At 40.4% G+C, this 14,280-nt stretch overlaps 1 protein-coding gene across 2 annotated transcripts in view; it reads left to right on the forward strand.

Annotated features, from left to right (window-relative positions):
- The first annotated feature begins 1,235 nt into the window (after positions 1 to 1,235).
- EPS8 (EGFR pathway substrate 8, signaling adaptor) overlaps positions 1,236 to 14,280 on the forward strand; it is a 187,910-nt gene continuing 174,865 nt past the window's right edge. For both annotated transcript variants that reach the window (XM_066355174.1, XM_066355190.1), the window contains exon 1: positions 1,236 to 1,492. The gene's annotated coding sequence lies outside the window, so the exon portion shown is untranslated. The remainder of the gene's footprint in view (positions 1,493 to 14,280) is intronic.

Here is a 14,280-nt window from a genome sequence, read left to right on the forward strand (position 1 = left end):
ATCTGGATTTTAATTCTGGCATCAGCACTGGCTTTGACAAAAGGAACGAAACTTCTGAGCTTCATTTTCCTAATGTGTTAACTAGGTATAATAAGGCCTATCATTTTAAGTATTAGAAATAATATATAAAAAGTGCTCAGTTCCTGGCATAGGCAAATATTCAATAAATTGATATTGTTAATAATAGAGATCACCAACATTGGAAAAATTCAAGTGGATAATGGTGTGGTGGGAATACTGGAGAGGATTCCTACTAAAGATAGTGGACTCGACTTAAGATCTATTCCAATTTAGCATACTGGCTTTAATGTTCACCTGGAATCTCCTTCCCCTGTTTTTTCCCCCCTTGTTTCACAAAGGATCAGGTCCAATCTATTTTAATCAAGTTTACTATATAGTCTCTTTTGTTGACTTCTGGAAGTCAATTGACTTTAAAGAAGTTACAACAGGTTGGGAGCGTGGCTATGACTGATGAGTTGGAAGATTAAGAAAATGAACACAATGTTCACAGACGATGGTCTTCTTGAGTGGCTCCATGAGTGGCTCCATAAGTGACTCGGGGAAGAGGCGGTGGTTACAGGTTGGTTACGTTACCAGAGGCGCTAACTGAAAGCAGCCTCTACTACAAACCACATCAAAACCTTGGCAAGAGCGAAGTGAAAACTGTGATGCAGGTCAGGGTGCGAAGCGGGTCTGGACTTGCTGGCTGGAATTAAGGACAGGCAGTTTAGACACTCCCAGGGACCGAATGAAGGCCCTTCGATGCCACCAGTGTACAGCAGGAGTTAAGGAAACAAAAAAGAGAAAAGGGACAAAACGGGGAGGTGGGGTTGAATAGGTTGGAAGGCTCCAGAAGGGACGGCGGACAGAAGGCTGGCAGGTCGTTAGGTACTAGAGTTGTGAGCCAGAACCTTGCCCGGGGCGAACCTCTCCCTGCGTCTCTCAGCTGCCAGTCAGTCCAGCTAGGGCACTTCGGCAAAACTGTCCGCTGCCGGCAACCACGGCCAGCTTTGATCGCAGCCTTGATAACTGGGCGCCCTGATAACTTTCCTACCGTCCCTCTCCCGCCCACCGGGTCCCACCCGCCTATTTGCCTCTAGCACTTGGCTGGAGAATCCGCGGCTCGGCTGCAGGCAAGACCCGGCGGGCGGATCGCGCTCCTGACCGCGTGCGCGCGCGCACGCTCCCGCGCGCGCTCCTCACAGGGTACTGGGCATGCGCGGCGCGCGGCAGGGTTTGGCGGCGAGCGGGTGTGCGGGCGGGCAGAGCCAGACTTCACTAGCAGCGGCGGGCGAGGCGGTGTCGGCGAGCGCGAGGTCGGTGCTGGCGTCCCGGAGATCGCTTCTCTGCAGCGGGGCGCAGACGGCGGCAGGGCGGCCCGCGGAGGATTGGGAGGGCGCCGTCCAGGTCGGAGGCTTTCTCCTGGCCCCCCTCCTGCCTCAGGGCTCGAGGCAACCCCGGGGACAGACGCTGCCCCGAGGGCGGATCCGAGGTAAGAGCCCCTCGGCGAAAGGCGCCCGCCGGGGACGGATGGTTTGAACGCTCCCTCGATTTAAAAAATCCGCCTTTGTGTGCTTGGATGGAGGGGTGCCAGGCGCCGTGTCCGCCTTCATTCACTGTAACTGCTTTTCAACTGGTGTTGGTAGCCAGGTGTGCGCGTCCGCGCGCTGGGTCCTGGGGCGCCGGGAGCCAGTGCCACCCTCGGCCGCCTGCCCCGCGCCGCTCGCCGCACCGGGGCTCCGGGCGGGTGGGCAGAGAAGATCCACTGTGTCCCTGTAATATTTCCTGGTAACCTGAGCTTCCGCAGATACACCTGCGCTTATCTGGGCGACGGGGCGACTACAGAACGAATGTTCTTCTCACGGTTTATCTTAGACTTGGGGGTTTCAGAGCCATCCTCCCCACTCCCAGATGGGGAGGGGGGTCTTTCCGTGTTGACATTTTGAGACAAAGTCGCACCAATGCCTATCTCCTTTAATTAATATAGCTCCTTATATTTGAGTAGTTGTCACTTCTAATTCCTATTGACTTTCCTTTCTTGGCTTGCTCCACTTTACTCATCGTTTTACTTTTGGGAAGATGGCCATTCTGGTGTCTTTGTCAGTTAATGCCTTTAGAGTGGATTTCCCCACCCCTGTAGACCCTGCTCACTCTTCACATGCTTCCTCCCTTTCCTTTTGAGGACAACCTGTTTGCAGAATCTTTGCATCGATTGTTCTCTTCCTTTGTATTGTTTCTCAAATCCTTCTTTTCCCGTAGTATTGCTGGAATCTCGGGGGGTGGGGGGGGGGTAGGTCGCTGTGGTATTAGGATTTGAAATGCATACGTATCCAGAACGGTAGAGCATTAGGAATCAGAATCCTCCTTTATAAAATATATTTCAACGAAATGCATCATAGGTTTTCTTTTAAAGGTTTCAGTTCTTCCTTCAGATGATGAGAGGAATAGCTAATATCTTAAACCCGATAAAGTTGGTTCCAGATGTATGTAAATAGCTTGATTTGGCTTTGTTATTCTAGGGAGATAGGAGAAAGGATTTTCAGGCTTCCATATATATGTATTAACAAAGCAACTGTGTTGAGTATTGCTTCTAATTTATTTCCGTTGAAAGGATGCCATTCTTCTACAGCTACTTGGACTTTGGAAAGTGTGCACTAGTAATTTAGAGCATGTGGTCATTGAAATGAAAGTGTCATCCTCTCACCCAGTGTAGGTTTTCTAGTTGAACTCTAGTTTTCTGGACATATTGCTATAGTTTTTAAGTTGCTGGTTTGGAAAATTTTGGATCATGGGTTCACACTTATGATTTGAAAAATAGTGCACTATCAAGACTTGCCATATAAAGGATATATTGAATGAATCACAAAGGTAATGACATTTTATAGAATGCCTTTAGTGCAGAAGTCATAGGTTAAGACTTGAAAATTCCACAAGTCATTCATTTCACAGCAGAAAAAAACACTTGCTTTTAATCCCACTATTCTGCGATAACACTTTATAATATTTGATACATTCTCTTTTTTTCTTCCACTTTCCAATGTCACTCAGTATCATTATATAGTAATTTTCAGCCTTTTAATGGGGAATACTTTAAGTTGTATTTTGGGTGATTTTTTTCCTTTTCAAAATAGTTTATTCTTATTCCCTATTGGAAATCTAATGTCTAATTTTGAACACTTGCTTTTTTCTTATCAAATGTAAAATTTCATTTTGTTTTTATTTCTAACTTTTCTTGCTTTAGATTTTTAAATCTATGTTGATACTTTTTCAGATATCAGTCGTTTTCTATGCCATAGGTTTTCTGTTCTTTGCTTTTAGTGTTTTTATTTGATACGTTTTAAATACTAGTCCTTTTAGCCCTGGCCGGTTGGCTCAGTGGTAGAGCGTCGGCCTGGCGTGCAGAAGTCCCGGGTTCAATTCCTGGCCAGGGCACACAGGAGAAGCGCCCATCTGCTTTTCCACCTCTCCCCCTCTCCTTCCTCTCTGTCTCTCTCTTCCCCTCCAGCAGCCAAGGCTCCATTGGAGCAAAGATGGCCCGGGCGCTGGGGATGGCTCCTTGGCCTCTGGCTCAGGCGCTAGAGTGGCTCTGGTCGCTAGAGTGGCTCTGGTCGCGGCAGAGCGACGCCCCGGAGGGGCAGAGCATCGCCCCCTGGTGGGCAGAGCATCACCCCTGGTGGGCGTGCCGGGTGGATCCCGGTCGGGCGCATGCGGGAGTCTGTCTGACTGTCTCTCCCTGTTTCTAGCTTCAGAAAAATACAAAATAAATAAATACATACATACATACATACATACATACATACATATATACATACTAGTCCTTTTTCTTACACTCTACTACACACATGTTCACCACTACTGTTTCTTCTTCCCCTACTGACTCCTGTTTTCATTTATCTATATTAATATGCAGCAGCTCACTTGAACCATGGTTGATATAAGAAAATATAGGATTCAGAATAAAAGATGGTAGTTTTTCTCAAGTCTCTCATTAGTACTTGAAGTTTTATTGGATAAGTATTTTAGCACTGATTTGATTTAAATAAAACTTGGGTTAGCTTTTCTGAGTTGTAGTAAGCATATTTGATAGTTATTTAGATCATCAGAAAATAACATAAGTTAATGTTTTAGGTAACGAACTTTCAGTCATCTGCAATGGTATGTAAGGGGAAAAAGTGAAATTGTAGTTAAAGTCCTTCAGCTATAATACACCCCTGTGGGGAATTACTGTATGAAATTGTTTGCAGCTGTTAGTGATTGAAAAATATTTTCTTAAAAAAATCTTATAACAGAAAAGTTGTAAACATTTTACATTTAATATATGTATGCTAGGAAGGTGTGAAGTTCATCAGTGTTTCACTATAATATCTTCAGTGTTTTCTAGATACATTCTTAAATGAGATTTAAAAAATATATTTTATTCTTTAGATCAGTTTTATATTTACAGAAACAAGTATAAAGTTAGTATAGTGATTTCTCATATATCCCCCTACTCAGTGTCCCCACTTACTAACATTTTACATTGGCATTTATTATAGATAATGAATCATTATTGGTACATTACTGTATTAACTAAAGTTTATAGTTTATTTAGATTTCCTGAGTTTTTTTTCTTCTTCTTTTCCAAGTGAGAGGAGAAAAAATAGAGAGACAAACTCCTGCATGCGGCCCGACTGGCAACCCCATTCTTGGGCCGATGCTATGTCCATCTGGTGCCATGCTCGCCACTGAGCTATTCTTAGCGCCTGAGGCAAGGCTCCATGGAGCCATCCTCAGTGCCTGGGGCCAATGTGCTTGAATGAATTGAGCTATGGGTGCAGCAGAGTAAGAGAGAGAGAGAGGTAAAGGGGGGGGGGGGGGAAGAGAAAGGGGAGGAGGCAGGGTGGAGAAGCAGATGGTGTCTTGTCCTGTGTGCCCTGATCGGAAATGGAACCCAAGACATCCACATGCCTGGACAGTGCTTTGCCACTGAGTTGGCCAGGGCATAGATTTCCTTAGTTTTTATCTAATGTCCTTTTTCTGTTCTAGGATCCTACATCTTGGATATTACACTTAGTCAACTCTCCGCAAGGTTTTTTTTGGCTGTGGCAGCTTGTTTTTGATGACCTTCATGGTTGTGAGGAGTACTGGTCAGGTTATTTTTTAGAACGCCCCCCTACTGAGATTAGTCTCATGTTTTTCTCAGGATCAAACTGTGGTTTTGGGTTTTGTGGAGGAAGATTACAGAGGTAAAGTGCTATTTTTATTACGTCATATAAAGGGTACATACTCTCAATGTGATTTATCACTGTTAATATTGATCTTGATCATCTGGCCTGATGTACTGTTTGTTAGGTTTTTGCACTGAAAAGTTATTCTTTTCTTTCTTTTCAGGCTGTACTCTTAAAAGGAAGTCACTGTGCACAGTGCATACTTAAGAACTGGAGAGTTATGGTTCTCTTCCTTGAGGGTGGATATCTATATAAATTATTTGGAATTCTTCTGCATGACAGATTTGTCTCCTCTACCCATTTCTTTAATCAGTTATTTACTTATATTGATCTGGACTAATATAGATGTGTGTGTGTGTGTGTGTGTGTGTGTGTGTGTGTGTGTGTTACATTTTGAGTTATGATCCAATACTACTTTATTTTGTTGTTCAAATTATTTCAGCTTTGCCAATTGGGAGCTCTTTCAGTTGTCTCCTTACAAATCACTCCCTTACTTTTTAGCTTTAAAATATGCTTTGGGTTCATCTTTTCTATTTCCATTTCCTGCCTCAGTCCTAGATTCAGCCAGAAAGAATCTGGTTCATTTTTTTGGGAAATGATATTAGAAGCTAAGATGTGGTTGCTAGGTGTTCTTGTTGCTGCTGGGGCGTCATTGCACCTGGGCCCTCTCATCTGACACAGTAGGAAATACATGTGTGTATACAAACCCATGGATATACATTTATCTATACATTTTTCTATGGAACTATGTATATCATGTTAAGCTAAATATGAGTTCATATGGATATCTCTTACTCTACCTAATTCATTACCACCTATATCATTCTGGCCTTTTCCCCTGCTTATTTGTAAACTCACTCCCACGGTGAGAAGAAAGCTGGCTCCCCCATTTGCCATCCATTTACTTAATTGTTCTTTCCCATTATATATGTATAACAGTATTGAAATTCTTAGTCTGTACTCCCTTTAGAGAGAGCTGAAAACACTTTATCAGCTAGTACAGTGCTTATGTGGAGTTTCTTTTGCTTTTAGTTTTACAGACTTCTTTTCCCCCATCCCCTTTAGTGAGGTTGCTGCAGAAATGTATAATACAGTTTGATCCTTTTGTCACAGTCTGCATTCCATCCTAGGATCCTCTCACCTTCTAAATTGTTTTTTAAATTTGAATACATTAAGATTTGCTTTTTGTTCTGTAAAGTTCTGTGGATTTTGACAAATGCAATACTTCATGTGTTCATTTTTCCAATATCAAAGCATATCACATTAAACATCTCCTGCGCTATCACTCCTTTAACCTTATATTCCTGGCAATCACTGATTTTTTTTTAACTGACTCTATAGTTTTGTATTTTCCATATGTTATTTAATTGGAATTATATAGCCTCGTCAGACTGGCTTCTTTCACTTAGCAACATGCATTTAAGGTTCATTTATATCTTATTGTAGTTGGGTAGATTTCCTGTTGCTCCTCATCCTTGTCAGCATGTGGTGATGTCAGTTTTTTAATTTTATTTTAAGCATCTAATAGGTGTGTAGTAATATCAAATTATTGCTTTAATTTGCCATTCCTTAATGACATTCAATGTCAATCATCTTTCCTCTGTTTATTTTTTTTAATGTTTATTTTATTGATTTTAGAGGGAGAGCAAGGGAGGGAGGAACATTGTTCTGTTTCTGTATGTGCCCTAATTAGGGATTGAACCAGCAACCACTGAGCTTTGGGAGGATGTTCTAACCAACCAAACTATCTAGCCAGGGCTTTTTTTTTTTTTTTTAAATGAATTTATTAGGGTGACACTGGTTAATATAATTATAGAGGTTTCAGGTGCCCAATTCTATAACACATCTCTGTACACTGTGTTCACTCCCCCAAGTCAAGTCTCCGTTTATCCCCATTTTTCCCCTCTCTACCCTCTTCCACCTCCCCTGTCCCTGCAGTCACTATACTGTTGTCCATGTCCATGAGTTTCTTTTTCTTTTTGTCTTTTACTCAGTCCCCTCACCACCTTTACCCAGCCTCCCCCATATTTGATTTTTCGTATGTATATCTTCTTTGATAAAATGTCTGAATGTCTGTTCTGAAGTATTGCCCATTTTCTAATAGAGTTGTCTCTTTTTTGTTGTTGATTTTTAAGAATTCTGTATATCTTTTTTGATATAAGCACTCTGTCAGATATGTGTTTTGCAAATATATATTTTCTTACAGTCTGGCTTGTTCAGAATAGATACAGCAATCCTAGGTCTAATTACATATTACATGTCAGCAACAACTTTTTTTTTTTCCTGAATATTTTTGATCATCTGTTGGTTGAATTCATAGATGTAGAACCTGAGAGTATTGAGGGCCAACTGTAATTCATTTTCCTCTTCCTCACTAATAGTTTCTTATATGTGGAAAATGGAATTGTTAATATGAGGAATATCAGTCAATTCTTTTAGACCTAACCATAGGAAATAATAACAAGTTTTCTTTTTTCATAAAGAGGATCTGAAATAAGGGATTTGCAGGGTGGGTGCTGAGAAGAAGCAGATGATGTGTGTACCATCTCGAAACTTGAGACAGTCTTGATTCTTACCCATGCTACTACTCTTGCAACAAATGGCTTATTTCAAGTACCTTTCTTTTAATAAATCCTTTGTGTTACTGAGATTGGGACCAGAAGTAGTTGTATTGTAATACTATAGTTAGAACCAGTAGCCTTCAAGAAGCATCTAGAAAGATCTGACATAATAAAACTAGCACCTAGTATTATAACCTAAGTCTTATATATATTATCTCTTTTAATTCTTTCAAGATCTCCTTAAGACAGGTCTCCTTATTTTCATATTACAGGTAAGAAGTAGAAAGATAAAGTGACTTGTCTACAGCACACATGGGAGAAAATGGACTGAGTCTAGATGGGAACCCTGATCTTTCTGACTTCAAACCCATGTTCTTTTCACTTGACTGTGCTATATCTCATAAAATAAAAAGTGCCAGGCCTGACCAGTTGGTGGCACAGTGGATAGAGTGTTGGCCTGGGAGGCTGAGGAACCAGGTTTGAAATCTGTGGGCTCATCCAGATTGAGTGCAGGTTTACCAGCCTGAGTGCAGGGTCGCTGTCTTGAGTATGGGATCATGGACATGACCCCCGTGGTCTCTGGCTTGAGCCCAAAGGTTGCTGGTTTGAAGCCCAAGGTCTCTGGCTTGAAACCCAAGGTTGCTGGCTTTAGCAAGGCTCAGCTAGAGACCCCCAGTCAAGGCACATATGAGAAAGCAATCAATGAAAAACTAAGATGCCGTAACTATGAATTAATACTTCTCATCTCTCTCCCTTCCTGTCTGTTCCTGTCTGTTCCTCTCGTTATCTTACTAAAAAAATAAAAATAAAAAGTGCCAGAATGGTATCAGGGTGTCCTTGATACTGAGCTAAATGAGAGTGAATCAAAAGATTATGTTTTTGAGTTTTTCCTTACAAAGGAGATTGAACATTATTACATTTTCCTCCCTGCCTCCCTCCCTCTCTACCTTCCTCCCCTCTTCTCCCTCTTTCCCTTCCTTCCTTTTTTATTTCTTTTTTTCTTCTTTTCTCTGTTTGTGCCAGACACTGGGAATATAAAGGGGAATAAGACAGGATCTCTTCATTCCGTCATCAGGGAACCCAGAGAATGGAGGGAAGTAGACATTTCAGTAGTTGGAACTAAAGGTAGTATATATTAAACAAATGAACAAACAAGTATGGACTTTGAAATCAAAGAGACCTTATCTGCTTTACTTTTCATATCTAAGAAGTGGAAACTAATACTGCCTACTTGACTCAAGGGGTAGGTTAGTTGAAAAAATAAAGTGTATATCCCAACACATAGATGAAAGGAGTGCTCACTGTGGCTAAAGGAGTCTTTACTCTGGGATGTGACATTTAAGTTTTATAGGGTGAATTTTGAGGCCCAGAATGAGGGTGTGAGGTGAGACTCTAGGGCATTACAGGCAGAAAGATGAATATGTTTATTGTGTGCATAATGGGTAGGCATGATGTGAGTGGTGGGAAATTCTTCACTTTCTTACGGAGCCTACAGGATTATTAGAACTGAATAACCAGTTGTTTTTCATTTTTACAAAGAACAATACAATAGCCTATTCACTACATTGTAGTAGGAGAGAATAAAGATACCAAACCTGTTTTAAGAATTGCATGAGTCTCCTCCTCTAATATTAGGACTTTCTGAATATATTCCTTATATAGTAGATGAATTTTTGTGTTCTTTTTCAGTCTTGTGATACTCAAGTGACTGTATTAAGGAAGATGCTTGTGTGTTTTTGGGTGAAATCAGATGTCCTGTCTCAAACCATGCTTATATTTAGTAGAATATAATATCCCACAGTGCATTATCTAGTTCTATTTTAACCAGTTCAAAATTCTAATAACCATGAACAGTTTCTGACCACAATCTGAAAGTTAATACTTCCAAATGTTCTAAAATAATTTGTTTAGTGAATGAAGTATATGCTTGATAACAGGTCAGAGTTCTATAATTGAAAAATTGTGTTTTAATATAAGGGGAGGAAAAAGAGAAAAATAGAAAAAGATGAAGATTAACAGAAGGAAAAAAATTTAAACTTAAGGAAAAGGAAGAACATTTATTTTTTTTTTGTATTTTTCTGAAGTTGGAAATGGGAAGGCAGTCAGACAGACTCCCGCATGCGCCTGACCAGGATCCACCCGGCACGCCCACCAGGGGGCGATGCTTTGCCCATCTGGGGCGTTGCTCTGTTGCGACCAGAGCCATCTAGTGCCTGAGGCAGAGGCCATGGACCCATCCTCACCACCCGGGCCAACTCGGCTGCGGGAGGGGAAGAGAGAGACAGAGAGGAAGGAGAGGGGGAGGGGTGGAGAAGCAAATGGGCACTTCTCCTATGTGCCCTGGCCGGGAATCGAACCTGGGACTTCTGCACGCCAGGCCGACGCTCTACCACTGAGCCAACCGGCCAGGGCGGGAAGAACATTTTTAAAGTCCTTTATTGAAAGCTATTGGTATATGGATTTCATTTTATTTAGATTTTATTAGCACCATTAGGATATTACCTCTCAGAATATTATTTCTTATTCTAAAAATACATGTGTATTATTGATATACGTATTGGTTTAGTGCAATAATAAAGTGTGTCCATTGTCTGAAGTATTTGTGATTGTTAAACATTGTAATTTTTTTGTTGATTCTAATATTTGTTTGGTGATACTGTAATTGTTTCTATTTTTCTGTAGAAAATAAAATGTTTAAAATAAAGTGCAAGTGGCAAAACAATTCAGTAAAGAAAAGTATGTGTGTGGCCCTGGCCGGTTGGCTCAGCGGTAGAGCGTCGGCCTAGCGTGCGGAGGACCCGGGTTCGATTCCCGGCCGGGGCACATAGGAGAAGCGCCCATTTGCTTCTCCACCCTTCCGCCGCGCCTTCCTCTCTGTCTCTCTCTTCCCCTCCCGCAGCCAATTGGAGCAAGGATGGCCCGGGCGCTGGGGATGGCTCTGTGGCCTGTGCCTCGGGCGCTGGAGTGGCTCTGGTCGCAACATGGCGACGCCCAGGATGGGCAGAGCATCGCCCCCTGGTGGGCAGAGCGTCGCCCCTGGTGGGCGTGCCGGGTGGATCCCGGTCGGGCGCATGCGGGAGTCTGTCTGACTCTCTCCCTGTTTCCAGCTTCAGAAAAATGCAAAAAAAAAAAAAAAAAGAAAAGTATGTGTGAAATTTGTCAGTTTTGAAAAGACATCTAATGCAATTTGTTTAATATTCTACAATAATTTTTATATTTTAAATTGAATGGTAATTTTAGACATGAAGGGACAAGATGGTTATAAGTAGACAATAGACTGTTTTAAATGTGAAGAAAGATATATGTGTGATGGAGAGGGAAGATACATTTAATTTTCCTAAAAGGAAGACAATAGAACATTATTATGTGTAGATCTACCCCCTGACCCAATGCAGCATTATCAGTTCATTTGTGTTTGTATGTGTATGTGTATAAATAATCTCAAATTTCTCCTTTCAGTTTGTTTTCAAAACTTTAACTTTTATGACTAACTGTATATTGGGATTTAAAAATATTACTCTTTCATTTAGAAACCTTATCTTAAGGTTGAATTGTCTTACCATTTTGGTGTATTTACCTCCATTATCTGAACTGCTGATACATAGTGTGTTTATTTTCAGCACTGTGTACTACAACTAGTGTTAACATTTTTTACATCTCAGGATCCTTTAAGTCTACGGACAACATTAATTTTGTTGGTAGTTCTTTTATTTAGCACTTTTGTAGGGCCTTGTTAGATTCTGAATAATTCAAAAGCAATGGAATTCTTTCTGTGATAAAAATCTAGTCATTGGGCCAAATCTTGTAGCATTATTCACATGATACTCATGCATGTAAAGGTGTAGAATTTATATGTATGCCTGAAGAATGTATGTTAAAGATGGTGCTTTTAATTATTGAGGAAAATACCCTATAAAGATTTTAATATGCATTAATTCACAGATTTACTTAAAGTCTCACCTTCTATTTTATTTTTTATTTATTGATTTTAGAGGGAGAAAGGAGGGGGTAAAGAGGAAGAAAGAGAAACATGGATTTGTTGTTTCACTATTTGTGCATTCATTGATCAACTCTTGCATGTGCCCTGACTGGGCGTCAAACCCGCAATCTTTGTGTATCCAACTTAACTACCTGGCCAGGGCTCATCTTCTATTTTAAAATTAATAATCAAGCCTGGCTGGCTAGCTCAGCAGTAGAGCATCAGCCCAGCGTGTGGAAGTCCCGGGTTTGATTCCCGGCCAGGGCTCACAGGAGAAGCGCCCATTTGCTTCTCCACCCTTCCCCCTCTGCTTTTTCTCTATCTCACTCTTCCCCTCTTACAGCCAAGGCTCCACTGGAGCAGAGCTGGCTGGGGTGCTGGGGACGGCTTTCTGGCTTCCGCCTCAGGCACTAGAATGGCTCTGTCGCAGCAGAGCAGCGGCCCAGGTGGACAGAGCATCACCCCCTGGTGGGCATGCCGAGTGGATCCCGATCGGTGCATGCAGGAGTCTGTCTCTGCCTCCCTGCTTCTCACTTCAGAAAAATACAAAAAATAAAAAATAAAAATTAATAATCATCCTAGTTGGATAGCTCGGTTGGTTAGAGCGTCGTCCTGAAGCACTGAGGTTGCTGGTTTGATCCCCAGTCAGAGCACATACAGGAATAGATGTTCCTGTCTCTCTCCTGTTTCTCCCTTTTTCTCTCTAATATCAATCAAATAAATATTTAAAAAAATAAATAAGATGAATAGTCTGTGATAGTCAAACTGGAATAACAATGTATAAAGAATAATACAAAAAATTATCAGCTCTATATTTTACAGATATTAGTATATTTGTTCTTTATAGAATTATAGAATAAAGTATTTAAAATATCTTTTCTTTTTATATTATTTAATTTCCCTATGTTTTTATCAACATTCTTGAAACACAAAGTTAAAGCACCATTTTTACTACAATATCTATATACTTGACTGTATTTCCCATTTTCCGACATTCTTAAGACTTGCTCCTTCCACAGTCTCATATAGAACATAATCTTATAAAAGCCTTGAAGCAGATGATTGATCATGTGGGTTTTCCCTTGACATCCCTTCTCCACCCTGCTCTCCTCTCCCTCCTCTCCACTTTACACCGTCCTCCAGCCTCCATGTCTGACAGCTTTTTTCAGTCTCCAGACAACTTGAGTTGAAAATGTATCTTTCATAACTTTGCTGTCTTCCCAGGTACTGTTCTCTTTCTCCCTGTCTGGCAAAACCTGTCATGGAGAGAGTGAGCCAAATAAAAGAGACATTTATGGTAGTTATGACAGTGAAGGTTCAGTTTAGGCTGCTATGGGGTTTGAAACAAAGGAATGACTGAATCTCTCATCACCTTCATTTTATTTGGGTAGTAAGTAAATTATTTTGGAAGTAGTCAAGTGTCATTATGAAGATAGCAAAATCTAGATTTGTCCAGAGTAAATACATTAACAGTGATTAACTGGAGTGTATCTTAACACTGTTCTGTTTTTAGTGCTAATTAGAAAAAATCCACTGTGGTTTTGTTTGTATATTACAATTTATGCTACTGACTTTTTGTTAACATTTTATTTTGTAGGAGCCTCTTAACAATGTAGGGGATTTTAGAATTTGAGTTTAAAATATCTCGAATTAAATTGTATAAGATTCAAAGTAATTTTATTTGGAGTATTCTATGGCCTTCCAAATATTTGAAGAGTGAAATCATGAGCTATCACTGTAGTACAAAGTAGAAGACCTCAGATTATAGGATAATTTAGCTCAGTGGCTACCAGTTATAGTTTGTGTTACATTTATGGTTTTCAAAGGCATTTATATAATCAAACTAAAAGATTCCAAACTAATGGATAAAGCGGGAAGATGTTGGCGAAAACTAGTTGTATATGGTAGGTAATAGAAATAGTTTGGTGGTACCCAAAGTGGAAACACAAATATTTCTCAGGAATCTATAAGCCATTTTAATCACTGCTGTGTTGTTCCTGAGCTACATATGGGGAACTTTGATTATAAAGACTGTAAAGAGTAATGTATTATTTGATGTAAGTATATATTAAATATTCAATAAACAGATAAAAAATAAAAAGTCTGCATTCTAAACATGGAAATTTTTATTCTTGTAAGATTTAACAGCCAGATTTTTCTAGCTAACACTGATTTCATTAGGGTAATGTGGACATTAATTGAACTTTAGACTTTAGGTGAAACCAATGCTTGCTCTTCATGGAGGCTGATCCAGTTGCATGTTTGAGAGCACAGATGTAAATTTGGGGGAAATCATTTTAGATTAGGTAGCTGATTCAAGACTGGAGGTTTTTTCTCTTCCAAAAGAGGATAGAAGTCTAGATTTTTGCAAGGAGTTGATTTGAGAACATAGCTTAATTTTTAAGACCAAAGAAATTAATTTAGCTAACAATGTGTGTTTTTTTCTAGAAGAACTTTTAGAAGCTTCTAGAGGTGATCGTTTTAGCTTCCTAGTTCCCTCTCTCTTAAATATTCTTACTAAATTTTTGCTACT

This window comes from Saccopteryx leptura, chromosome 1 (genome assembly GCF_036850995.1).
Source record: "Saccopteryx leptura isolate mSacLep1 chromosome 1, mSacLep1_pri_phased_curated, whole genome shotgun sequence".
NCBI lineage: Eukaryota > Metazoa > Chordata > Mammalia > Chiroptera > Emballonuridae > Saccopteryx > Saccopteryx leptura.